Here is a 26,253-nt window from a genome sequence, read left to right on the forward strand (position 1 = left end):
GAGAGCTCGCTTGCTTCCTTCTCTCCCCACGCGAGGAAAGCAGGGGGCGCTCTCACCCGCACCCAGCCATGCTGGCGCTCTCCTGTCGGGTTTCCAGCCTCCGCACGGCGAAGCCTCACCGTTTGTTGTTACAGCCGCCAGTCAGTGAAATTCTTGCAGCCCAAACTGACGAGAGCAGGCCTTACATTCTGGAGCTCCCTTCTTTCTTGTCCTCCCTGAGGCTTGGTTATTCAGTTTTTTTATTCTGTGACCTACTCAGCAGGCTTCCAATAAATTTTTTTAATCTATTGTTTACTTTTAAAAAATATTTTTATTGATTTTTTTAGAGAGAGGAAGGGATAGATAGAAACATTGACGTGAGAGAGAAGCATGGATCAGCTGTCTCCTGCACACCGCCTACAGGGATCAAGCCCACAACCCACGCCCGTGCCCTGACCCGGCACCTCTCAGTCCATGGCACGACGCTCAATCAACTGAGCCACACTAGCGGGGCCATTGCTTACTTTTATTAGATTTGGTTTCTATTCCTTGCAAATAAAAACTCTGACTGATAGTCTAGGATGTTTTCCCTGTGTTCTCATCCCTCCTTATTGCGCATGACCTTCCTGAGCATCTCACCCCACCTTCAGGGACTACCCATAGGTTCTTTACTCCTCGCTTACACCTTCAGCCTAGAGTTTCTCGTGAGCTCTCTACCTGCGCATATAGTCACCTAACTGCTCTTCTCCTCTTGGATTGCTCCCAGGAACCCGTAACCCAACCTGCCCCAAAGTGAACTCAGAAATTTTCTCCCCAAATCTGCTCCTCCTCCATTCTCTAATTCAGTGATTGACACCATCATCCACTCAGTCACTCAAGCCAAACACCTCCTCTGCCCCATCTCCTTAGTAGACTAGCAATCGATTGGATCTGTCGATTGCTGATCTTAGTACATCTCATATCCATCTACTCCCCTCTGCCCCTTATTAGTTTGTCAGGCCCTCAGCATGACCTGGGCTATTGCAAGTTTCCCAACATTCACCTACGCTCCTCTCCCTCTCCCTGTTTGCGCCAATCCATACACCTGAGTCTCATTTCTAACGCAATCTCTGATTAATGATATCCCCTATTTAAAATCCTTCTCTCCTATGGCCTATGTGCAAATGCAAACAAAGCCTCCCAGATCTTACTTCCGCCTGATTTCTCCAGAGTGACTGTATGAAGTGACACATCTCTTTCAATATCAAAATGGCTGAAGTCTCCATTTGGCTCTTATAGGTTCTTTCTTTCCGGGTTCTCCCCTTCCCCCTTCACTCCTTGTGATCAAACTAAAAACTCCAGGGGTTGTTTAAACCAGGGTTACCTAATCCTGTGTACATTGGTAGGAAGCAAAGAGAACAGAGCAGCCAAATCAGTCTGCAGGGGCATCTTGGGCTCCAAGGCTGTCATTGCTGTAGTGGCCACAAGGTGGCAGTAATTCTCTAGTGGCAGCTGCTATCCCTGCCCTTGAGAAGTGGGCAGGAGGTGGGGCTGGGGAACAGCACATTCTGGGAGGTTGCTGGTAGGTTCCATCTCAACGCCGGCTCTAGTGTAGCTGCCACCTTGGGAGATCTGGGTCTTGCCTCTTCCACGGGGATCTCTCCTGACTCACTGCATTCTGGGGTCTCTCTCTTCCCCGGTGTCTTGAAACGTTGTGGCTGAGCCACCTGCACTCAGCAGTTCTACCTAAACCTCTAGTCTTTGCACCGTCCCCAGGCACATGTTCACAGTCATCCAGCTGGGGAACGGGGGTCCTACCTCAGCTGCATAAACTTTGAGCTGCATAGCTCTGCCCCATTCTTCTTTAGAGCTTTCCTCTCTGACCCGAGAGTGCAGGAAACCCTCTCTCTCTGACTTCTTCTCACAGAAAAAGGGATGCTTCATTTAGGGTGAAAACACCAACAATTTGCCAGAACACGGATGAGCAGTCCCTTCCTCTGAAAAGAATTGGGAGAGCAGAAATAGAAAGTACAGTGATACCTCGGTTCTCGAACATAATTCGTTCCAGGAGGACGGTCGAGAACCAAATTGTTCGAGAACTGAAGCAATGAAACCCAATAGGAAATAATGGAAACTGGATTAATTCGTTCCAAGCCCCAGAAAATGCCTATTTACTGGCCTAATTTGTATATAATATGTAGAAAAACATAAGTCTCAACAAGAAATAAAAGTGTACAGTATGTCTAAGGGTTAAATTCAGTGTAAAGCGTGACTCTCTCCACAAAGCGTGACTCTCTCTCTGCACTCACACTGATGCCGCAAGCAAGGCGCGCTGGGCCGAATGAACGCCATTCGGCTCAACTCGGCTCATCTCGGAAGTTCGAGTTCCAAATATTTGTTCGGATTCCGAGACAAAAGTTTCTCGAATCTCCTGGTCGAATACCGATTTGGTCGAAATTCGAGGCGTTCGAGAACCGAGGTATCACTGTACATACAGACTTTGAGAGGAGGAAAGACATAGCTCTACTTCTGAGAAAGAAGAAGTGGGTAGATGCTTTTGGAGGGAAGGAAATTTGGGATACCTGAGGCCAATTTCTCTCCATATTTTCATTATGAAATAGGTACTGATCTCATGTCCAAAAATGAGGAGATGAATATCAAAGGTCAGGCGCATTTGCAGTGGGAAGCAGGTTGGATGGGAGAGGGCCAGTTGGATGAGCCTGTGCAAGGACCCATGTGAACTCGGAAACCAATGGTACACTCATTTGTGCATTTAAGAACTATTTATTGAGCCTCTGTTTTGTGGTGACATTGTTTCAAGAGGTAGGGATGCATCAATGAAGAAAGAAGAAAAATCCATGTCTTTGGGAAATATTCTAGTTGGGAAGAGGGACTGAAAATAATGAGCAAACATAATTAATTAGTAATGGAATAAAATGCTAGACGGTAATATGAAGATCTTGTTGTGGGGGTGGAGGGGCTGTGACTTAAAATTCTGAATTGAGTGTGTTCGGGGAAGTCCTCATTTTCCTCAAAGACTTGAAGGAAATGATGGAGTTTGACAGTATTGTTATTGAGTTTGAGGGCTTGGGGTGGGGGCACACAAGCAATTAGCTGAGAGGGCAGCCAATTAATTGCCTGGCATGTCAATGTTCCTCCTAGGGTAGGTGGGATGCTGGAACAGGAAAGGAAAGAAAAATGAGATGGTTTGGGCAAAATGGCGCAGTGCAGGTGTGGCAGAGGAAGACATGGAGGAAGACATGGAAGCAAATTGATAGCTGCTGACAGGGAGGGACCCTGTGTTCCAGATAAACAAGGAGGGCAGAGGGGACAGGGAGGTCTTGACAAGAAGGAAAGGAGGCTTTGTAGAAGGCACCAGATGGGGGGAGATGGGAGGATTCTATGGATAAGCAGTGAGGGTCTGAGTTAGAATTTGAGATGTGATTAGTAGAATAGCTCAAAGTGATGACCAAGTCAGGAGTGTTGCCTTGGGAATGCATTGCTGAACATGGCCTTATGTGGGCTGGTGCATGGTACATAGCCAAGTAAACCACAGCCACAACTGTGTCTTCTGAAAGGGTCAGGTTACATTGTCATGCTTTACCAACAAATGCACAGCAGACTTCACCGTTCTCCCTAAAGCAGCTAGGGATGCATATACCTGAGAGCAAATATCACAGCACAAACAACATGGCACTTACAAATGGCAGGGACCGTGCGGTCCCCACCAAGCTCCTCACTTCCCTTTTCAGAGGGCGCAGTCTGCCTGTATTTATGGAAATCTTGGTGAGAGGCAGTGTTAGGGTGTTGAGGTGGAAGCCACAGCAGATTATAATTCCTCAGTACTCAAAATGATTGGGAAAATAATTATTAAAGAAAGTGATATTAGATTAGCTGATTAATTATTGTGGGGATAAAGCTAAAGCAGACATTACCTTCTATACCAAATTAAATTCCAGAAAAGCATTTCGATGGATATTGAAATTATAAAAGCCCTGGAAGAAAATATGAGAATATTTTAAGGACAAAGGTTTAAAAGAATAATATCGAAGACAGAGAAACCAAATCTACTCTGTAAAGTTTGACCACACAAAAATGTAAAATATTTTGGCAAGAAAAACATCACATTAAAATAGAAATATAGAGAAGTTGTGTGTGTGCACATGCGCACTTGTGTGTGTAGGGGGATGGGATGGGAATTTGTAATATACCTAATACATAAAGAATTCTTCTTCGTATGTGCAAGAAAGAAGACAAACCTTTCATAGAAAAATGAGCAGAGGACACAAATGGATAATTCAATACACACATATTTAACTACAAAGCTTAGTAATAAAAGAAATGCAAACAGTCTAGCAAATACTTAGAGCACAGTGTTGCTGAGCACGTGGAAATGGGTACTCAGGAGTCTCCCACTGATGCGACGTGCGGAGGGAATGTATTTAAACTGCTGAGATTTAGCAAGTTAAAGCAATGAACATATATTATCTCACAAATTCTGTCAGTTAGGAATCTGGGTGCAGTTTAACTGGGTTCTCTAGCCCAGGGACTCTGCCAAGGCTGTCATTAAGGGTTTGAGTGGGGGCAGAGTCATCTCAAGGCCCATCCAGGGAAGGGTCCACTTTCCTGATGGTGACAGGTCATTAGTTCTGACTATTGGCCAGAGACATCAGTCTAGCCCACACTCAAGCCCACGTATTTGAGGGATAACAACCAGAAGTGAGGATCATTGGGTCACATGTTAGAGGCTGCTCGCCCCAGGAGACAATTTGACAATATGTGTCAAAAGCATAAAAAGTGTACATTTCGTTGGCACTTTAGTTTCCATTCTCTGATTTATCCTAAAGAAGTAATTGAACGTATCCACAAAGATAGGAATGCAAGAATGCTTTTTTATGGAATGGCAAATATTAGAATGATATGAGAACCACCGAATGTCAATCGTCTTACTTTAAAAAATTAGGTTATAGCTACACAACAGAACAGCACTCAGCAATTTAAAATTATGTAGCTGTATGCAGAGTGATACAGGAAGATGTTATTGAAATATTACTGAATTTAAAAGTCAGGTTTAAAATAATCTTTAAAATGTTTACTTTTTATAAAGTATTAAATATATACACAGTAAAAAATCTGGAATGACAGATTCCAAAATATGGACCATGATTATTTCTTTGAAGTGATAGGAATATACACATTTAAAAAATGTTCTTTATTCTGCTTAATATATATGATTTACACTTCCTACCATTGAGAAACAATATTTTATAGCAAAATGAGCCAATACTTGTAATGAAAAGCAAGAAAAGCTGCCATTGTCTTCCAGGTATAGACGGGCAGCAGCATGAACCACGCAGCTAACAAGCAGGAAAGACCACAGCGGACAGCAGGGGGCGCCACTCTGCAGAGCCTTCCTCGGACTCACTGGTGGGATGTCGATGCTCTCTTGTCCCGAGAAGATGGGTCTGGGGGTAAGAGAAAGCACTCAGTTTTTCATTTTTGCCACTCCTTTGAAAATTTACACACACTATTTTTGTCTTTGGAATACAAAGTTTTTGTTTTCTATTAACAAATGAAAATTAAGAGAAGTTACCCTAAACTGAGCTGTCAGGTCCTCATTTTGATGAGATTATTTCTACTGAAACAGTTCATCGAGCGTGGTTTATGCATTGGCAATAATCAATATATTAATTCCCCAGTGAACTGAGATGCCGAGTCTTCTACCTGAAGAAATCACACACATGTTTACGGATTCATTAAATAAAATGAGTGAAACCCGTAGCTATACAATATTACCCAAATACTTCTCAGAATGCATTTGTTTGCTTGATTGGTGGAGGTAGTAATTAAATTCATGTGCTATAAAGTACTACAGAATATTGTTTCATTCCTTTCTGAATGAAAGTCATTTTTTTTTCTCAGTTTTAGAAATTAAAACTGGAAAAATGCCTATATCTAAGACAAAGTGCTTTCAGAACTGCTCCCAAGGAGGAGAATTCTGAATATGGCAGGTCACGGGGAACGGGAAGTTATTCCCTGCCAGGCTTTTCTTAAGCTCCAGCTCCCAAACCTTTTATCTGGTTCTGAAACTGCCTCAGACATAATTGGGTTTCCTAAGACCTGTTTCCCTCACCGGACACACTTGTGAACAAAGAGGACTGAACGGGGAAAAGAATTAATTTTAATGAGAGAGACACTAGGGATGTATGAGTGGTTTCTTCTGTTTCCTTTGATTTAAAATAACGAATGTTCGTGCAGCAAATAGAGCAGAAAGATTACAAACACCTAGTCCTAAACAGGGGAGGCACTTTCATCCAGTGTAATGAAATCTTCCACCAACCGAACTGTGTTCACAGCTGGGTGAGCTCAACCATGACAGACCATCCTGGAGCTCCGTGTTCTCATCCTAGTTTGTAGCAAGTTGTACAACATGTGCTCTATTAAAAGAACACGAAGGGTAGGCCCAGTTATTTCTATCTCTTCAGGTTATGGAGGCAGAATTTTCTATAGGTGTGAGGACCTCTTTTTCCTTCATTTTTTTTAAACTTTTATATGAAGACTACCTTAATGGCTCTTTCTTCTGACGTAGGAAAGGACGGTGCGCTCCCTGGGGTGAAGACAATGCCATGTCTGTCACTGAACCCCAGCTCCCCTCGCGGAGTGGTGCACGTGGGCTCAGTGAACCTTTGCTGAAAGGAATGAACGAATAAATCACTGGTAAGCCCACCACTGAAATGGGGCCTCTGTCTTCATTTTGCTTTCCATCTTTCCAGTACTTTATTTATTTATTTATTTATTTTTATTCCTCACCTGAGGATATTTTTTTACTTATCAGACAGAGTGGGAGGGAGGGAGAGAGAGAGACAGAGAGAAACGTCGATGTGATAGAGCCACATCGACTGGTTGCCTCCCGCATGACCCAACCAGGGCCGGGGATGAACCGTAACTGAGGTATGTGACCTTGACCAGAATCGAACCCTCCTTGGTCCAGGGGCGATGCTCTAACCTCTGAGCCAAACCGGCCAGGGTTCTTTCCAGTCCCCTAGAAGAATGAATATTTGTAGTAGAGGAAAGGTCATTCAAGAGGAACAAATAAACCCTGGCATCTTAGTGGCTCAAAAACTTATTCTGGATAAAGGAAGATGCCACTGCGAACCAGATGGCTCTCTGGGGCCGCTGTCCTCCAAGTACTGACTCAGGGACCCAGGAGGCTTCCCTCCTGCGGCAGCTGTACTTCAGCACGTGAGTTCCTGCCGAAGGGGAAGAGAAAGATGGAAGAGAAGATTCGCTTTGAACTGTCTTGGCCTAGAAACAACACACGTCCTCCCGTTCCATTGTCAGTGGCCGGACAGGCCACCTGGCTTTACCTGACTGTCCAGGAGGCTGGAAATGTGGTCACTCAGCGCGGGACAGTCGGAGAGCGGATGTGTCTCTGCCATGTGATTTCTGCATTGTGCTCTACCGTATGGCTGGGCCGTCATCATTTTAACCAACTCTTTCTTGTTGGTAATTTTCATTATGGTAATTTTCAATTTTTTCCTTTTATAAGCATGTTTTGGTTTAAGGAGGAGAAAAATCCTAACAATTTAAGCATGTTTCTGGCTATTCAGGATAAATTTTTTTGGAAATTACCATTCCAAGGCCTTCTGACTTTTTAGTAGTAATTCTCCACTGGGGGTGATTTTGCTCCCCTCCCCCCAGGGACATTTGGAAATGGATGGAAACATGTTTGGTTGTCACAATGCAGCTAAACACCCTACAATTCACAGGACAGTCTCCCACAGTGAATAAATTATCTAGCCCCAAATATCAATACGAGGTAGAGAAACCTTGGTTTAAACCCACTAACAGGTCCCTATATGAAATGCACAGCCTTTGTGTGGTATACATAGTTTATACCGCCTAATAGTGGAAACTCTTTGCATTTTTATGGTACTTTACAGTTTACAAAGGGCTTTCCTACGTTGCATTTCTCTCCTTAACAAAGCCTTGCAGGTGGGCCAGAGAAAATACTCTTCGACTAGGACCACTTTGACCTGAGAACACTAAGAATCAGAGCAGTTATGGGAATTAGTGCTCCCATAAATTCTGAGGTCTAAATCCGGTTTTCTGGATCCCACGATGCCCGGAAGTCTCTTCCAGGCTGGTAGAAGCTTAGATCCTTCCTTGTGCACACTTGTGAGGTGAGGGTAGCCTTGGTGAGAGAGAGAATGACCCTTGGCCCCTAGGTACAGAGTCAGGGTTGAGAAGAGAACCAAAGGAAAGAAACAGGAGGAGAAAGACTGCCCTATTTTTAAATATTTCTCAGGGACACGGTCTCCTTAGAAACTGGGTTCGGAGAGTGTCAGGAATTTCAGAAGATATTTCCTTAAACCTAAGGAGAAAGAAGAAAGGGGGTAGAGGTGTGTTTCACACATGCACCCTCATGTGAAAACTGGTAACAGGTAACTGTCTTGCTGGAGTTCCCCAGACTGTTGACGCGCCCTGCTGAGTTTAGGTGGAGGTAGCTGAGATTTGGGGAATGGGGTCCAAGTGGAGCGGAAAGGAAGGTTGAGTGGTTTGGGCCTCTCGTCCATTAGTGACACCTGGAATTCATTTATAATTGCCTTCTTAAATATGGTTATATTCCATTGAACAAAAGCTTCTTACAACATTTGGATTAGAAATTAATGCTCAAATAATCTTTTATGCCCTTTGCAGTTTTGTACAGCATGCTAGTAGAGTCTGTCTGAACTTGCTAACAATAAAACTGAAAAACCCAATCATGGCACTGGCCTGGAAACTCATTTTCATCTTAACTTAAATGAAATCCAACCAAATGATGTCTTTTGTGAATGACTGCTTCTAGTTTCAGTCCTATGGGGGAAATTATATTTCAGATATTTATTTTTTGTACAAATGGATTGGACATATTTTTGTTTGTTTCAATAATTGTTACATTTTATGAATGTAATACTTTTGGAGTATGTACTTTTACCTTTATCTTCTTTTTATGGCAAGCAATCTTGATTTTCCACACAGAGTGGAAATCTATTGTTTTTTAATTCTGTTTACAATAAAATTAAGTAAAACAGGGTCAACTGGAGGAAATATATTTCATAATAGCTGGATGGTGCACAGAAGCGGTGAGAATTCATGAGGCTGGAGTTTGAACAGTGTCCGAGAAGCGCTGATATAACCGCCCAGGAGCTCCCAATAGAGTCATGGAGCTTACACACTGCTCACTGTCAAGGCGACAGAGGCCACGTCACCTGCGTGGGCTCTGAAACCCTGTGCCCAGTTGCCCACACCACACAGACGTCCTCCGCACCCCGCTAGGGCTCTGATGCCCTGTGGACTGCTGTTACCACCATTGCACTAATGGGGGTACCCCTCTGACACTCCATGTCTGGTCACCCTCTTGTAAGGACCTACAGCTTACCCTGCTCAGGCTGCCCCAGATCCACCCCCCCACCCCCGCCCCACCCCCATACACTGAGGCCTACTGTACTCAGCCCCACCTAATGCTTTGAGAATTTTAATTTCGAAGGCTTTTGCCAAATTGCCAATCAGAGAAATTCTGCCAATTTGTATCTGCCACCAGTGTAAGAGCACCTGTCCCCCTGGCACCCTCTGCAGTGAAGAGTATCATGGTGCTTTTAGATCTTTGCTAACTCAAGAAGTGAAAAGTGTATTTATCGCATTGTAGTTTAAACTGGAGAAAAAGAAAGTATTTTACAAAACATTTAGAACTCATAGCCTCATTAAACCCCAAATTATGATTCCAATAGCAGTCTTCATCTTTAATAGTAAACGCCAAACTCCGTGAAAGAATGAAATTTCCTCACTTTATGAATCACATATTTCCCCTTGTTTAATAACTAAATTGAGTTCTGGAAACATTGTTAGTCTCAGACATCATTGAAAGGAATAGCAAAATTTTAATTTCTAATGGGACAAGAAAAATAACACATGAACAGTCTGTTTTGACTAGAACGATCGTCAAATCCATAATGACTTGTTTGTACTTATGTCATTTTATGTGAAAAGAAAAAAGATTGAATTTAGAAAGAAAAAGTCCCATCACGTGATAACAATGGAAGGGCCAGGTCCTTTGGTTTTGTGCCCTGCGGCTTTGGATCTCAGAGCAGCCCTGCGCCCACACCGCCGGATAGCAGTGGTCTTTGCAGGGCGCTCACTGTTCATTAGAAGCAGCACCATCCACAGCAAAGCCCTTGGTACATGAAGCACCTAACGAAGCCTATGTTCCATTAGCACTTACCCAGTAAGTGGTCCTAAAACATCTATTTACATTTCCCTGAAGATGGCTCATATCCGGATCAGAACAGGCTGATCCCTGTTTTCCCCTTTCAGGGTGTGGTGGAGGAAGGCATGTGAACTATAACAACCTCTAGGAATGAAGTAGTATCCTCCAAGGAGTTATGCCACTTACATTTATAATTAACAGTATTTTAAGGGGAAAAAAATCTTTATGATAGCTTAAGTTTTGTATAATTTCCTAGATTTTACCAGGTAACCAGAGATTGTTCGAGACTGTGCATTTGGGAAGAAAGGGGGCATTTTCCAGCTCCAACCCTGCATCTCACCCTCATGTGTGTGCCAGACGATGCGCTGGGAGTCCGTAAAATCCCCCTGGCCCATCCCATGGGCAGAGAGCACTGAAAAACTTAGATGAATGTTGCCAGCTACACGGATGAGACTGAGAACCATCATCACAGCCGCGCCTCGGTTACCCAGCATTGCTGACTAGATTATGTATGAATAAATTTTCAGGATAGCAGAGCCTTCACAATAACCAAAGTGCTTTTATTTAAGATATTTGTGCTAATATTTTTGGGTCATATTCCAGGGAATTTTAGAGCTAGAAAAGATTATTCAGTTTAAAATTCTCATTTTTTTTTACCATGGCTGGTTTTGCCCAGTGGTTAGAGCATCAGCCTGCAGACCAAAGAGTCTTGGGTTCAATTCCATTCAAGGACACGTACCTTGGTTGTGGTTCGGTCCCCAACCCTGGTCAGGGTCATGCAGGAGGCAGCCAATTGATGTGTCTCTCTCACATCGATGCTCCCCCCACCACCCATTCTGTCTAAAGATATAAGGAAAAATAATCTCGGGTGATAATTTAAAACAAATAAAAATAAAATAAAATTCTCATTTTTCAAGTGAGAAAACTAAGGCTTATTGAGGTTAAGAAATATACCGAACGACCCACGGTGTCCTGTCTGGAACAATCTGGGGTAGGAGGGTCATTACTGGCCTTCATCAAGTAGGTTATAGCTTCATCCATCATGATGAAAGAAGCAGGGTTAAAGGTCACCAAGGTTAATTCCGGGAGGGGCACTAGTGGCCCAATCAAGATTCAAGGTAGTGAGGAGAAAGTAGTGTTGGAAGATGGTGGCATTTACTGGGAGAATTTCTGCTCAGACTCCAAGCCTTTGTTTACATGTCACCTCCCGGTGAAATATTTCCTTCCTGTCTCAGAAAAAGTAATTGTCCCACAGCTGCATTCTCTTAGCCCTTTATCCGATGTCTGCCACAGCACCTATCACTTTGTTTCGTACATGTGTGTGGCCTAAAGGGAAAAGCTTTGTTGAATTAAATGTGTGTGCCCTTAGTTCACCCAGCATCGTCTGACATGTGGAAGGTGCGAAAGATACATTAGCTGAGGAGTTCAATAAATACATGAGTGAATGATAAACAAATAGAAGATGAACACAGACCGTGTCCTGGTTTAGGGTTATGTTATGAACAACGGTGATTGGGTGAAAGCCTTCAGGGTGGCCTCTTCCCTCTGTGGCCCAGGCTCCTGAGCTTCTCCAGGTGCTTTTGACTCCATTTCTCCTCTTACTCTCAAACTCCCAGAACTAGGCTTATTAAACCATGTCTATGATACTTGGGATAAACGGCAACTGGATGCATTGTTTCCCTGAAAAAAAAAAATAGATTCCTTTATATATTTTTAGCAAATATTTATTGAGAGCCTACCATGTGCCTGGTATGGTTAGAGATTCTGTGGACTCAACAAAGTTCTCACTCTTGTGGATCTCATATTCTAGTCGGGGGGGGGGGGGGGCAGACAACAGACAGGTGGGCGTATAAGAATCTGTAAGATTGTGATGAGAATGATGAAGACAGACAAAGCAAGGTGGGGGGCGTGAGAGACAGGGAGAGACTAACATTTTAGAGAGCCCAGTCGGAGAAGGACATCTCTCAGGGGAGGGGACTCCTGAGCAGAAACTTATTTTGTTCCTTATATGTCAGACCCTCAGCTTCTAAGATTCTAGGCGGATTTGGTGCAGAAACCATCTTCAGGATCCCTGAGCCCTCTTTTCCACAGTCACTTTACTGCTTGACCGAGCGCACTTTACTGCAGTGGTGATGGCCTGGGCTGTCAGGGCATAAAAGTCATTGCTTTTCCTGAATGTCTTCCATCGGGTATGGCAGGACCCACTATCCATTCATTAGTTTGACAGTTATTTATGCGAGATCACCACATGCCGGAAACTGGCCAGGCCGTGGACAGGCAGGTGAAGATGAATTCGACTTGCCACAGCCCTTGGTAGAGAGTAGTGGGATTAGTAAACACATAAACGGTAAGTGTAAAAACGTCTGATGGGTACCTTGAGAGTTGTAGGTTCATGGGGACAAAAACCAAAGCAGCTCCTGGAGATTCAGATAAACAGTTAGAGGAGGTTATACCTGAGCTAAGTTCTGAGTGAGTAGATATTTTTCAGAATGACGATGGTGTAAATCAGATAGAGGTAACAACAAGGGCAAAGTTATAAGCACAGAGTAGGAGTCCTGTTTGGACCTCAAACCTTCCAGTTTGACTCAGTCTCGGGCTGTGGGTTGGAACAGAGAAGTCACAAGAGAAGCTAGGAAAACTGATCAGGGGAGGGCAGACTGCATGAACCGGGGGATGAGGAGAGACGAGCATCTGGAAGACCTGCTGGTTGGCTATTGCAGTCATCGTTGACTGGATGATGAGGTTCTAGAAGACCAGGAGAATGAAACAAAACGTATCATGATATAACAGTGTCAGTGCCCCTGGGCCCATTTGGCTCAGTGGTTCGAGCATTGCCTGTGGAAGGGGGTTGATTTGCAGCCAAGGGCAAGCACCTGGGTTGTAGGTTCCATTCCCCAGCCCCAGTGGAGACTTGTGCGGGAGGCAACCAATTGCTGTGTCTCCCTCACATCGATGTTTCTCTCTCTCTGCTCCCTCCTTCCCTTCCACTCTCTCTAAAAAAAAAAAAAAAAAAAAAAAAAAAATCAATGGAAAAATATCCTCAGGTGAGGATTAACCAAGAAAAAGAAAAATGTGTCGGTGCCAAGGTAGACATGATTGGATCTAACAAGCACATGTCCACAACACTCCACTTAGAAGGCTTTATCTTTTTGATTCCTCTTCTTCACATGTCAGCTTCAAAAAAGATAGAATGTCTTGGCTCATGAGCTTCGGTTTACACAACATGAGCTGGAATTTTTATTAAACAACAACTTCCCATCTACCCCATCCATTAGAAAATGAATTGTAAGTGGAAAGAGAAGAGTTTCAGGGGTCAGTTCCACATCACTGCTTTATTGTCTTATTTGTCAGTGTGGATAGATTTCCGATACTGCAGAGAGGCGTGGCCACTGGGCAAGGGAGCGTACACCTGCCTCCGATTCCCTCGAGGCTTTTAGGTGAATGTTTTGCAGAAGCACAGAATGAATTTATTTCTTTACCCACACAATGGGTGGAAATGGGAACTTAAAATTCTAAGTATTGCTGCCCAATTCTCTGTTCTCTGGCTCCCCCCAGTCACCCCTACCTGTATACGAGGTATAGTCCTCTGAAAGGCAGCTATGTCTAAGGTGAAAATTATTTTGTGTCAGAACCACAGAAAAACCAATTTAAAACACTCTGGAATTATTTCAGAAGCAGTAGATCCTTGAATGAATTTAGACTGGTCTCTGAGTTTTAATCACCAAATAATTTAGTACAGTAAATGAAGGAAGCCAGCAAATGTTAATTTATCTGTCTTATTGACTACGTTTTGAAATTAAGTGTGTAAAAAAGCTCTTAGAGGATGTGTTAGAGCTTCTTCCTGAGGGAAGTCCCGTGACCTTCTCTGCCTCCCACAAATGCTCCTTTTCATATCAAAGAGCCGCTTGTGTGCTCTTGACAGCAAAGAGCACACTCCATCTTCCACATGGCCACCTGCACAAGCCCAGCATTTAAAAAAGACTAAAAAGTCCACTACCCAGTGATAATGCAGGGGTCTTCATGAGGCTGATGGGATTGGACTGTGTCAGAAAAACCATCACTGGAGGGTCAATTTCTTAAATGGATTAGATTGGGTTAGAGGCTAATACAGCCTCCTCCTATGCTGGAAAAATCTAAATTGTTCCAATATTTCCTATGATAGAGTTTCCTAAATACATTCTTGAAAGAAAATGAAGCACTTACTAACTACCATGTACCAGCCATTAGCCAAATTCTTCATCCAGCTCTTTACTGCCCAGCCCCACTCTATAAGCTATAAAGGGCCTTGCTCCCTCCCAGATGTCAGGGGCAGGCACTGGGACGGCATGTTTGGAAGTCACCTGAGATGTGAGGTACCTGCTCTTCGTTTTCCCTCCACTACTCATCCTTTGGAGTTTTCCTTTCAAGCCTAAGAAAACATGTTTGCGGTGTGGATGTAACCAGCCTGTACTGGGGCTGCCAATGGACATGAGAAGGATGGAGTGGGAACAGGGCCTTCTTGCCACCCACTGGGCCTCAGATTGTGCTGTGTATCATAACCACCTGTAGGGCCCACACCCAGAGTTCTGATTCAGTATGGGGTGAGGCCTGGGAATTTTCATGTCTAACACATTTACCGGTGATGCTGATGCTGTTGGTCTGGGAGCACAAGGGAACCACAGCCCCACAGCATCCTCTCAGATTCTCCAGGACAAGGCCAGTGGCCAGATGGGTACAGCACTATGGGTTCTGTTTCTCTGTACCCCCGGGTATCATTTTTTCTAATTCTCACTCCTCACTGGCTGAATTTCTCGCCACCCCCTGGCCTGCACAGTCTTTGCATTGCCAGGTCCTGGCTTCATCTTGCCCCTTGTAGGAACGCCCTTCCTTCCGATTTCTGTCTCTGCACCTTCCTTCCATTCTCTGAAGCTCATATCAAATCCCGACTGCTCTCGCCAGCCTGAGTGCCCTTTGTTTTTTGTTTTTTTAATCTTCTGGTTTTTGGGGACTGTAGCAAGTCTTCCTAGTTCTCAGACTGACTCATAGGCTTTTCTCTCTTCAACTAGATTGTAAGATGCTCCCAGGCAGGGACTATTCACAGCTACACTTGTAATGATACTTCATGTATTGAATGTTCACCATGTAAAAGGCACTGTTTCCAACCAGCTTACTTTTATTAACCCATCAGGTACTAATATTGCCCCTCTTTCAGAAGTGAGGAACCCTACCGAGTAGAGAGAGTGCATTACCTGTTTGGAGTCATACACACAGGTAGTACTTGGTGAGGCCAAGATTCCAGCCCTGGTCACATCACTACTCAGTCTGTTGTGAGGAGCCACGAGACCCCTCATGAGAAGTGCCCTGGAGGGCACCTGGCACAGAGCATCATGAGCACTCTGGAAATAGCCGCCATGATCCCAGAGGGTGGGGCTGATTCCCAACTGGTTACTGAGGCAGCTAAGCCTCTTGTAATCATTTTATCTCATTCAGTGCCTTTTGTATTGTCCTGAGCACGAAGAGAGGACACTCATAGATTAGGTACGCAGAGTTGCTTTACAAATATCTCTATTGCCTTTACACTGCACGATTTACCTTCTATTATTCTTTTCATGTATGATGGCCTGTATTTGAATGACTGGGCCAGGTTTCTGAGGAATTCCATGCCCTTCAATCTTTATGCTATAATATCTGCCTCTCCTTTATCCCCTTAATAAACTTTAACTTATCACAGCAGGGCATGGAACAGATATCAATTGCCAGATGTGAAAATAGAAAATAAAATATAATGCAAAGATACATGTTTATGACCATTTTCATCACTGTATCTTTAAAAATTAAGCCAACATTGGCAATACAAATCATTGATAATCACTATAGAAACATTTTATTTGAAACTCTAGACTATATCACTCATTGTATTGTTGTTCTTTTGCTCAAATACACGTTTTTGAGGGATCAAATCTCTTAATCGCCCACCAAATTAACATATTTATCAGTGCACTGAAAACCCAGAATATTATTTAGATAGGCTAGCCTCTTTTAGCATAAGGCACCCTAATATTTGTGGTTTCTAAGAATGACACGCTGATTTATCACACAGAGAGATTCTAAATACACTGTGCTCTCCTGCTTGCCATGTGTTAACTTTTCCTTACAGGGAATCCACTTACCGAACTCAGACGCCCACCCCAAATGCTAAAGTATATGCTTCCATGTGTTCTTGTTTTATCTACTTAAAAGATAAAAAATAATCTTACAGCCCTGGCCAGTTTGGCTCAGCGGTTAGAGAGTCGGCCTGCGGTCCGGAGAGACCCGGGTTCGGTTCCCGCTAAGGGCACGTACTTCGGTTGCAGTTTGTCCCCGGCCCTGGTTGGTCATGCGGGTGGCAGCCACTCGATGTGTCCCTTCACATCGATGTTTCTCTCTCTCTCTCTCCCATCCTCTCTCTCCCTCCCACTCTATCTGTACAAAAAAATGGAAAAATATCCTCGGGTGAGGATTGATTAAAAAAAAAAAATAATAATAATAATAATAATAATAATCTTACAAGCACAAAGCAATTAATTCAAAACAGAACCCACCTCGGTCCGTCTCACCTCGCTGTCAGCACGAGCACCGAGGTGGATGGACTCTGTGGATGGATGTTGGGTGCAGCTGGCCCTGAAAACTGCACTCAGCTCCACGGGGCCAGATGGGGACGGGGGCACTGCAGATGCTGTGTGGGCTACGCCAGGGAGCAGGGGCATAAAGACAGGCCTGAGCCTCAACCCCAGGGGGCAGCTTGTCCTCTGTCTTGGGAGCGGGCAACAGAGAAATCACACTGGCCACGGCAATACAAGCGGGGTGGGAGGTGCTGATATGAGTCTTGCTCAGAGACACAGTGAGGTATGTGCTGCAACCACCAGGCCCTGTGAACAAGGAGACCCGGCTGCTGGGAGGTGAAGCTTGTTGCCTACAGGATGATGTTTTCAGTCAGTTACTAAGTAAAGTGCTGTTAGCAATCTCTAAGCCTACCACCATTCACATATACATATATGGAAGGTCCTTTTTAAACTTCTGTGCTAATTGTAAGAGGAATAGGGAGAATAATGAGCAGTCCACCACTAACATCATTCCCTTTACTTTAACACTCTCCCTGTCTGCTCCAGACGCAGGTATTTTACCAGATCTTCCAGCAAGTCCTATGTAACCTTGAGAATGTCCCAAATTCACTTCCCTGTGCCTCCACCTTCCCATTGTCTTTTTTGTGTGAGTGTTTTTCACTGCAGGAAATATAAAAACCTAGGAAGTTCCCAGAACCACTGCATTGAAGCGACGGCAGATTTCTCTCTGGAGGTCTCTGGGAAGCTAGGTCGGCAGCTGGGCCTCTCTTCTTAACCAAAGCATCAGACTTTTCCTGGACACACCGCAGTCTTCAGTACAAAACACAAAGGCTTTTTTCTTGCCACATTTAGCTTCCAGTCAGTTAGCTGCTCTCCCTTCATCCCAGGCTCATCTCAGAAAACCAGGTTAGCTCTAAATGGGACGATCACTAGGAGCCCACTGTAGGTGCGGATGTGTATAAATTTAGAAGCCTGGTGGCTGTCCTCCAGAACTGTGTCTTCCTTCCCAAATCAAGAAGAGGATGTTTGCTACTCTCTTGGTTGAAACTGTTTCTGACACTTCACTTGTACTTGAAGCTGCTGCCAAGCCAACCTGTGGCTCCTGACGAAGGGATGGGTTTCCGGGGCTCGGATTTCAGAAAGCTGCTCCTGAGCACAGGCTCCTGAAGAGGGGGCGTGAGATGGATGCTGCTATCGCCGGCGGCAGTGTCCTAGCCCAAGCGCCCGAGTGAGCTTTGAGCTAGAAATAATTTAACAGACAAAAAAAAAAAAAAAAAATGCGTCCACCTCTGCATAGCAGACACTCCACCAATTAACTGACTATCAAATGCTTTTTTGCCAGAGTAATCTTGTCTTTGGTGTTATTTAAAGAGAGATGTTTCACAATTGCTTTTTGCTTTTGTTTTCTATTACTGTACAGGGGTTTGCTGGGTGGTCTTGACAATTTGGCTTCGCTATGATACGCGCTCCCCGACACCACACACTGCTCTGTGTCTCAGAGGAAAACCAGGAACCTCAATCCCCAGAAGCTCTTTCTCCATATGCTGCCAGGTTAGAGTAGAGCTCCCCCACCCCGAGGAGATGTCCAGGGGGAAAGAAGGCGAAGCCACGTTTACTGGTGCCGGCTGCAGGCAGCCACTCAGATCCTTCATGTCTGAGGGTCCCCCTGAGAAACACCCACCAGAGGCAGCTTAATCACTTCAGCAGCCCCAGCTTCCTCTGAGATCTCTGCACTCAGAGGTCCCCCAAACAACCTGCTGGCCTTTCCTCCCCCAGCCCTAGTGTGGCCCTGTAAACCTCACTTTGTCTATCAACTCTAATGGGAAACTCCAGAAAGGCTTCTGGGTTTTTTAAAATCTTCACCCAAGGACATGCTTAGAAAGAGGAAGAGGAAGAGAGAGAGAGAGAGAGAGAGAGAGAGGAAACATTGATTCTTGATCAGTTACGTTCTTGTACGAACCCCAGCCAGGGATGACACCCGAAACCCAGGTACGTGCCCTGACCTGAACCTGCTGGTGCACAGGATGACGCTCAACCCACTGAGCCTCTCCTGCGGGGCTGCTTCTGTGTTTCTGACTCAATACTGACTGACAGAAGGGCACAGGATTCATTTTCTCTTGCCCCTCTTTCCTTATAATACAAATGGGAAGGGACATTAGTAAACAAGTATTTCTTGAATAACTCACATTGCCGTGTCTTCAACCTTGGGAACAGATGTCAAAGATTAAGTCCTCACCTTCCAATCATTCCACGTAAAATAGAGAATAATAGCCGTACATAGATGAAGGTGAATGTGCAGACACAGCAACTAGAAGTGTGTTTCAAGGAACGACTCCATCAGGAAATCTGTTGGAAACAGTAAACCACGCCTGTCTCCTTTCCTTCCAAAATTTCCTGTTGGGAAATGTTCGGGGGGTGGCACTTCCACATACGTGCTGTCGTCCATGTCTGCATTCCTGCGCTGCCCTGGCGTGCCATCCCGCAGGGGCAGAGGCTGCCCGGTCGCTCTGTGCCTGGGGCGCGGGAGGAGGGAGGTCTGTGAGCACACTCATGCTGTGTTTAGTTTTCTGTTGCTTCCTACACATTCACAGGGGATCCCTGGGAAGACGGTGAGAGTGAAAATAATGGCCACCTGTCAGAAAGATTTGAGTTTCAAGAGTCAGAAAACACTGGCTCAGACTGGCCTGAGCTTCGTGGAGTGGGATCCATGCCCAGTCGGCGGCTCAGTGATGCCACCCGCCCCAGGTCCTCCCGTTCTGTGCTGCTGTCCTTGGCATCAGCTCTACTGTCAGGTTCTTCCCCTTGTGGAAAGGAAGAGAGGTGGTCACAGCATTTCCAAAGGAGACAGCCAGAAACAAAGCAATGCTGGGTGGCGAAAAGGGGGCACAGCTTCTGGTGTTTGTTTTCTTCGAAACAAGGACAACTTTCCCCACAGTCCCTCCAACACACCACCCCTCAACATGTCCAACCGGCCAGAAATAGGTAGCATGCCCCCCAAACCTATCGCTGGAAAGAGAATGGGACAGAACCATTCGGTGTGGCTCAGTCAGGATTCAAACCTGGACCTGGGAAAGGTCCCCCCCTTCGTGTCACGCTGGAGTGAGGTGGCCTGACACTGACTGGGCTTTGGCAGTAAGAAATAGAGGGGGTGGCCCTGGCCAGTTTGGCTCAGCGGTTAGAGCGTCGGCCTGCGGTCCGGAGAGACCCGGGTTCGGTTCCCGCTAAGGGCACGTACTTCGGTTGCAATTTGTCCCCGGCCCTGGTTGGTCGTGCGGGTGGCAGCCACTCGATGTGTCCCTTCACATCGATGTTTCTCTCTCTCTCTCCCTCCCACTCTATCTGTACAAAAAATACGAAAAATGGAAAAATATCCTTGGGTGAGGATAAAAAAAAAAAAAAAGAAAGAAATAGAGGGGGTGTATGTTGACTGTTCTGGAAACTGGACAAGAGGGTAACTGCTTATTGTAAAGAGGGGGCCAGGAGGGCCCCTAAGACTCACCAGGAGTCCGTGTTCACGACAACTGCAGCCCCCGGGGCAGTTTCTGTGGGGCTCACACACTATTTTGCACCACCACCCTCACCCGCGCTTGGATTCCATTGGCCTCTGTGTGAATTTGTGACCCACTATGTCCAAATTCTACTTATAATCTGATTCTAATAAAATATGTCTTTACCATGACAAAGTCATTGCACTGAGGTCAAGAAGTAGCAGTCTATGTCCAGTGATCTCTGCAAAATGGCTTTTGTTCTCCTGTTTCCCACACTTACTGCTTACTCCAGGTCCCGCCAGGGAAGATGAGGACCATTTCTCTTGAACATTGGAGAGCAAGGCAGGGGCTAGGTTCTCATTAATATTGCACTTAGAGTCAGCTGAGCCCCATGGGTTGGAACATTTTAGGGTTCAGGATAGAGGGACAACCAGAGCAAATCCTCACCATCAACAATATACACACACACACAGCCCCTCCACAGAAGGAGGCAGTGCCAGGCCTGGCAGACCTGGAGGTGAGCTGGTCCAGTGTTTACTAGATATTATTAGGTTTTCTGCAAAAGCAGTGGTTCCCTAGTTAACTCTGTTAGGAAAATGCTGGTTAAACCAAGTTAACGTATTTATGATCCCTCAGAGCCTTTGATATGTGCCATAAATTGTGGCTCTCCAAAAGGAGGCATTATATTTAGTGTCACCCCGACACTATTTGACCACGATACAGATTGGAATACGGTGAGACTCACACGCAGAAGCCACTCTGCCCAGGCTCTTCATGTTACAGCTAAGTAAACCGAGAACCTGCTACCTGAAGGGACTTGTCTGAAGTCACCCTGTTAGCCAGGATCACTTGGAAAACAGAATAATCAAAGGGGGTGGACAACCCAACGCAATGGGCTAGGGAAGCCAACAAGGTATAGTGGGGCAGCAGGGACTAAGGGCAGCAAGAAGTCATTGCCACCCCTACCGGGAAGGGGAAAGAGAAGGAACTGGGGCCTTAGAAGAGGGGCAGCCTGCCGGACGGTGGTGCAGCAGGGGAGAAGGGGATAACGCCTGGCTTCAGCCTCACCCTCCTCCTCTCCTCCAATTTCCCACTGGCGCCTCCAATTGCCCAAAGCCAGCTGGAGGCCAGAGGGCGGGGAGCCTGCTGATGCCATCTGTAGAGGTCAGCTTCCAGGGCACAGAACTGAGCCAGGATGGGCCAGTGATGTCCCCATGTGACAAGTAAGAAATAACCAGCACAATCACATAGCTAGGTTGTTGCTCACTTCATTTTTTTTTAAAGGGCTTACCTCGTATATTTCATAAACTTGTTTTGGTTTGCTTCATATAATTTAATGTAATGTGATATGTTGATTTTCATCTCAAGAAAGCTGGAAAAACCTTAATGCCATGCAAAACACAGCAAAGATAAAAATAAATATATAAAGCAGTGATTCTCAAAGTGTGGTCTGGGGAGCCCTAGGGGTCCACAAGACTCCTTTCAGTCTGCACGGTGGATTTATAACAACGCTACGATGTTCTTCAGCTTTTTACTTTCATTCTTCTTACATCAAACAGTGGGCTTTTCCAGAGCGTTCTGATGGCTAATGGAACGTGTGTGTTCTCATGTTCAAACACTGTTCAGTTTTAACTTCAAGTACAGTAGGTGATAAACATTACCTACACAAACAACATTTCTTTGGCGTCCTCAATGATTTTGGATGAAAAGGGGTCCTGAGAATCAAGTGTTAGAGAAGCGCTGGTATAAAGGTAGCAGAGAGACCAGATGTGTCCAGGTACTCGACACATCTGCGCCCCACATCCGCTCTTGGGCTTTCTGTCAGCGAAGCCGATAGGAAACACAAAGGTTACATGTAAATCATCCCTAGAGCCTGGGGTGCAAGAAGACCTTGTATGTACTTCATGTGTAAATATCTGTCTGTATCAATAGTGATGTAAGGGATACTTGGCAATAAAAACCATACAGTATCTTTATGGTGAGGGTGGTGTATGAGTTTTCCATTGCTGCATAACAAATTACCTCACACACAGCAGCCTGAAACAACACCCATTCATTATCTCACACTTTCTGTGGGTCAGGAATGTGGGCACGGTGGAGCTGGGTTTCCTGCTCAGGACCTCACGAAGCTGGAGTCAAGGTGCTGGCTGAGCTGCATTTCATCTAGACACCCAAGCAGGGGAAGACCCATTTCACGGCTCCAGATTGTTGGCAGAATTCCTCTCCTTGTGCCTGTAGAATTTGTGGCAGCTTGCTTCTTCAAAGCAAGCAATAAAGAGGAGACAATCTCTGCTACTTCATGTCTCTAAATTGAGGGAAGACCTTGAGCCTCTTTTAAAGGGCTTGCCTTATGGGGTCAGGCCCACCAACATAAAGTCCCTTTTGTTTATCCTAAAGTGAAGTGCTTAGTGCCCTTAAATATACCTGCCAAATCCCTTCACCTTTGCCATATAAAAGCATATAATCACAGGGGTGCTATACCACGCCTTCGGCATATTCTATGAGGTAGAAGCCAATCATAGGTTCCACCCACACTCATGGCGAGAGAATCAAGGACGTGACTCATTAGAGGTCACCCTATGGAGTGTATGCCATACGTGGGGAACAGGGTCAACTATAAGAGGGGCTTCAATACACAGATATCGAGGAGTGCGTACAAGGGCCTGACAACCCCGAGCAAGAGCTGGGAAATCCTATCCCTTCCAGCAAGGTCCCACAGGTGTGAACAACATTCCAGACTAACAATCAAAACATGGGGGTGAACATGCAGAAACAAAACAAAAAAAAGAAACACCTCTTCCCTGGGCAAATGAATCAGTAACAAAAAAGATGATGACTCAGAAGCAAAATAAAGCTGCCCCAGCATCCTGCAGTCCTCCTGCTAGTTGGGTTGGTGGACTTGAGACCTGTACTCTTCCCATCATTGGCTAACCCAAACCACACTGGACAAGCAACCAGAATAAGGAGCAGTGTCTTGAAGGGCACAGGAATGTATATGAGGTTTTTACATTTCTAACATATGTCTTTGAATCTGTTAGTCTGTATTTGGGTATTTTCCTAAGCTCGCTTCCTGAAAAACTGTTGAGAGAAAAGCTGATAGGATTTGTGAAGGAATATCCTACAAATGAGACAAACCATCAAAGGAATTTTCTAGAAATAACTAGCCTGTAACTTGGGGGTAATAAAGAATTATTTCTCTCTGTAAAGATAAGTGCATGAAGGCATGTCCATGATGCAGAATTAATCAGGGGCACTAAATTGTCAAGAGGAGAGAAAGGTTACCCTTTGGGCATATATAACTTAAACAGTCTCCACATTGTCTGTACACAGTCTGCTCAAAAATGTTGACTAAAAATGATGATGAAGAAGAGAGTTCTCTGAAAGGATCAAAATCCTAAATCTTCGTAGCTGTCTTTGCTAATACCTTGTTACTAATCATGGCTGTTTGAGATCGGACACAAGATTGGCCTCTAGCTGGGTGAGGACAGGAGAGAGCGGAGGGGGAGGGTGCTGCCGGGTTAGGGACCCCTCGGAAGAAGGGCAGAGGCCTCACAGGCTGACTTCACCCACTCTACATGTTTCCCAGGGTGGCTGTTCTTCTTCTTTTTTTTTTTTTTTCCTAAATAATTTGCTGATGGCAAAATGGATACTTTTCCAACAACCTTCAGGAGGTAGAAAACAAAACAAAAATTCCATCTTTGATTTTTATTCTATCCTGTAATTTAACTCAGTCTGGATGCATTTGTATTCTCCCCCCTTCCTTCCCCTCCACTTTTTCTGTTATTGCTTAAATGTAATTAAGCAAATCAATACACAGGTACTTACCAAATATTAAAAGGGCCATTTATTAACAAACTCAGTTATAAGATGAAACTAAACCCTGGTAAAGATTTTAAGACCCATAATAAAATCTATTAATCATAACAGTCATTATTCAGGATCCAAATTCTATGATATCTTGAAAGAAATTTATATTAATTGATCGGCTATTTTTAACATTAATAAATGTACGAAGTGAGCATATGGTACCTTTTTTTCCAAAGAATAAATCAAAACGGTTGTTCTTCTGCATAGAATTGAAGATAAGCTATTCATGTTCCTCTCAGTCTCACATGCTTTATTTGCCTCCACCCCTATTAAAAATTGCTAAAAACTACTCTAAGATTGGTTATATTCATGATTTTTCACTCTTTCTTCATTTAAATGTGTTTTTTCAAAACAGCAGCCATGGGGCTAAAGGTAGGTGAATCAGTTATAATAAGGCAGCAACAGTAATTAAATCATTGTGCTGCGACCCCTCAAGCTGTAATTTGAAAGGATGAAAGCTTAATTTTTCCATCAACAAAGTCAATTTCATCCAAGCTGTTCTTCAGAGTGCCACATGCATTTAAAAACTACATGTTTAAACTAATCAGGAGAAAATGGAATTTAAACCCCTCATCACAGTAACATAGATGGATTGTAAATTTATGGGCATTTTTACTATAGAAAACGAAGTCTATTCAAAAGGTAACCAGAAGTCACCATGCAAACAGAGCCACATAGATGTGAAACACCCACTGTGTGAGCCTCAGGCAGAAAGGTCGCTAATAAATCAGAGTAAATAGCATCTGAACTGTCCTCACTGTGGTTTATCTGTTCAGCCTAGCAAGGAAAGAAAGTTTGCATTAATTGGTGCGCTCAACACTGTCTCAAAGGAACAGCACTTAGTGCAATTAAATCAGATGTGGAAAAACAGCTCTGCATTGAAAGCTGACAGCGGGACTTGGGCACAATATATGTAATGAGTGGCTGAGGATTTTAATGGGTGGAGGCTTGGAAACTAATGGACAATTAATGTAAAACAGATGACTTCCCTTGGAGATGACAGCCTTTTAAAAGGGGCTTCACCTGCGGCTCAAACAAATGCGGCTGAAATGAAAGGATAAAAGGAACGCTGTCTTGTTTAGCCGGCCTAGAGTGAGTATGTGTGTCCCTGCTTTCTCCTTGAGTATTTTTACAAATCAGGTCAGGAATGTAACAGTTCCCTGAAGCTGGTGGTGCGAGTCCCCTCCGCCGGCTGGGATGGCAGAGATGGCTGGCTGGCTCTTAAGCCATTTTCCCACAGAGCTGCCCTTGAGACGCACCTTGTTTTACAGGGAGGGGGAGGCAGGGAGCATTATGGTGTTACAGCCTAGCTTTTCAAATGCCCACGAACCACCTCAACACAAGAATTGCAGTGAATACATACAGAAGCGCATCTTAGAAATTTTGAAACATGGTTTCTTCTCAGCTCAGCCATTTGAATCATGCTTACTCAATTCAGATAGCTGAGTCCTTCAAGGCTGAGTTTATAACCGCAGACAGGCTGTTTCTAATCATCACTGGATACTAAAAGCAGATACATAAATCAGTTGTTCAGAAATAGAAGTCCATTTTCTATAGAAACAATTCTTTAATGATATTTAAATTTGATTTAAATATCATTAAAACAAATTTAATGTGATTCCCCCAAGGTCTATTTAACTCAAAATAAGGTTTAACACACATTACCTGAACCCTAGGTCCCTTTCTTAGTGGGAAATGGGATTGGACGGAGCTATAATTTTGAGATCCAAACTAATCCTTGACAATTTTCTACTTTGTGACTTCTCTGCGCTCACCCTTCAGTAAATCAGTACCAGTAAATCAGTACCAGTCATTTAAGTCGCCAGGCATTGCACTTTAACCCCGCCTCCAGATGTACCTGATTTAGTCATTCTCCACTCATTCTCCTTTCATTTTTCTTCCATCTGCACAGAACAATATATCCCAACTAGAGAATGGAGGAAAGCAACCTGTGTGGGCTCATTTATACCCTGGAGTGTTGTCCTGCACACTCTCCGAAGTCTTTGCATGTTAAAAAGAAACCAAACTACTTCTAATATCACATCCATCTCTCTAACTGGCAAAATTTCTGTGAGAAAAGTCAAGTGAGAATTTGGGGTCGTTCAGTGATTCT

This window comes from Molossus molossus, unplaced genomic scaffold (genome assembly GCF_014108415.1).
Source record: "Molossus molossus isolate mMolMol1 unplaced genomic scaffold, mMolMol1.p scaffold_m16_p_8, whole genome shotgun sequence".
In the NCBI taxonomy this organism is placed as follows: Eukaryota; Metazoa; Chordata; class Mammalia; order Chiroptera; family Molossidae; genus Molossus; species Molossus molossus.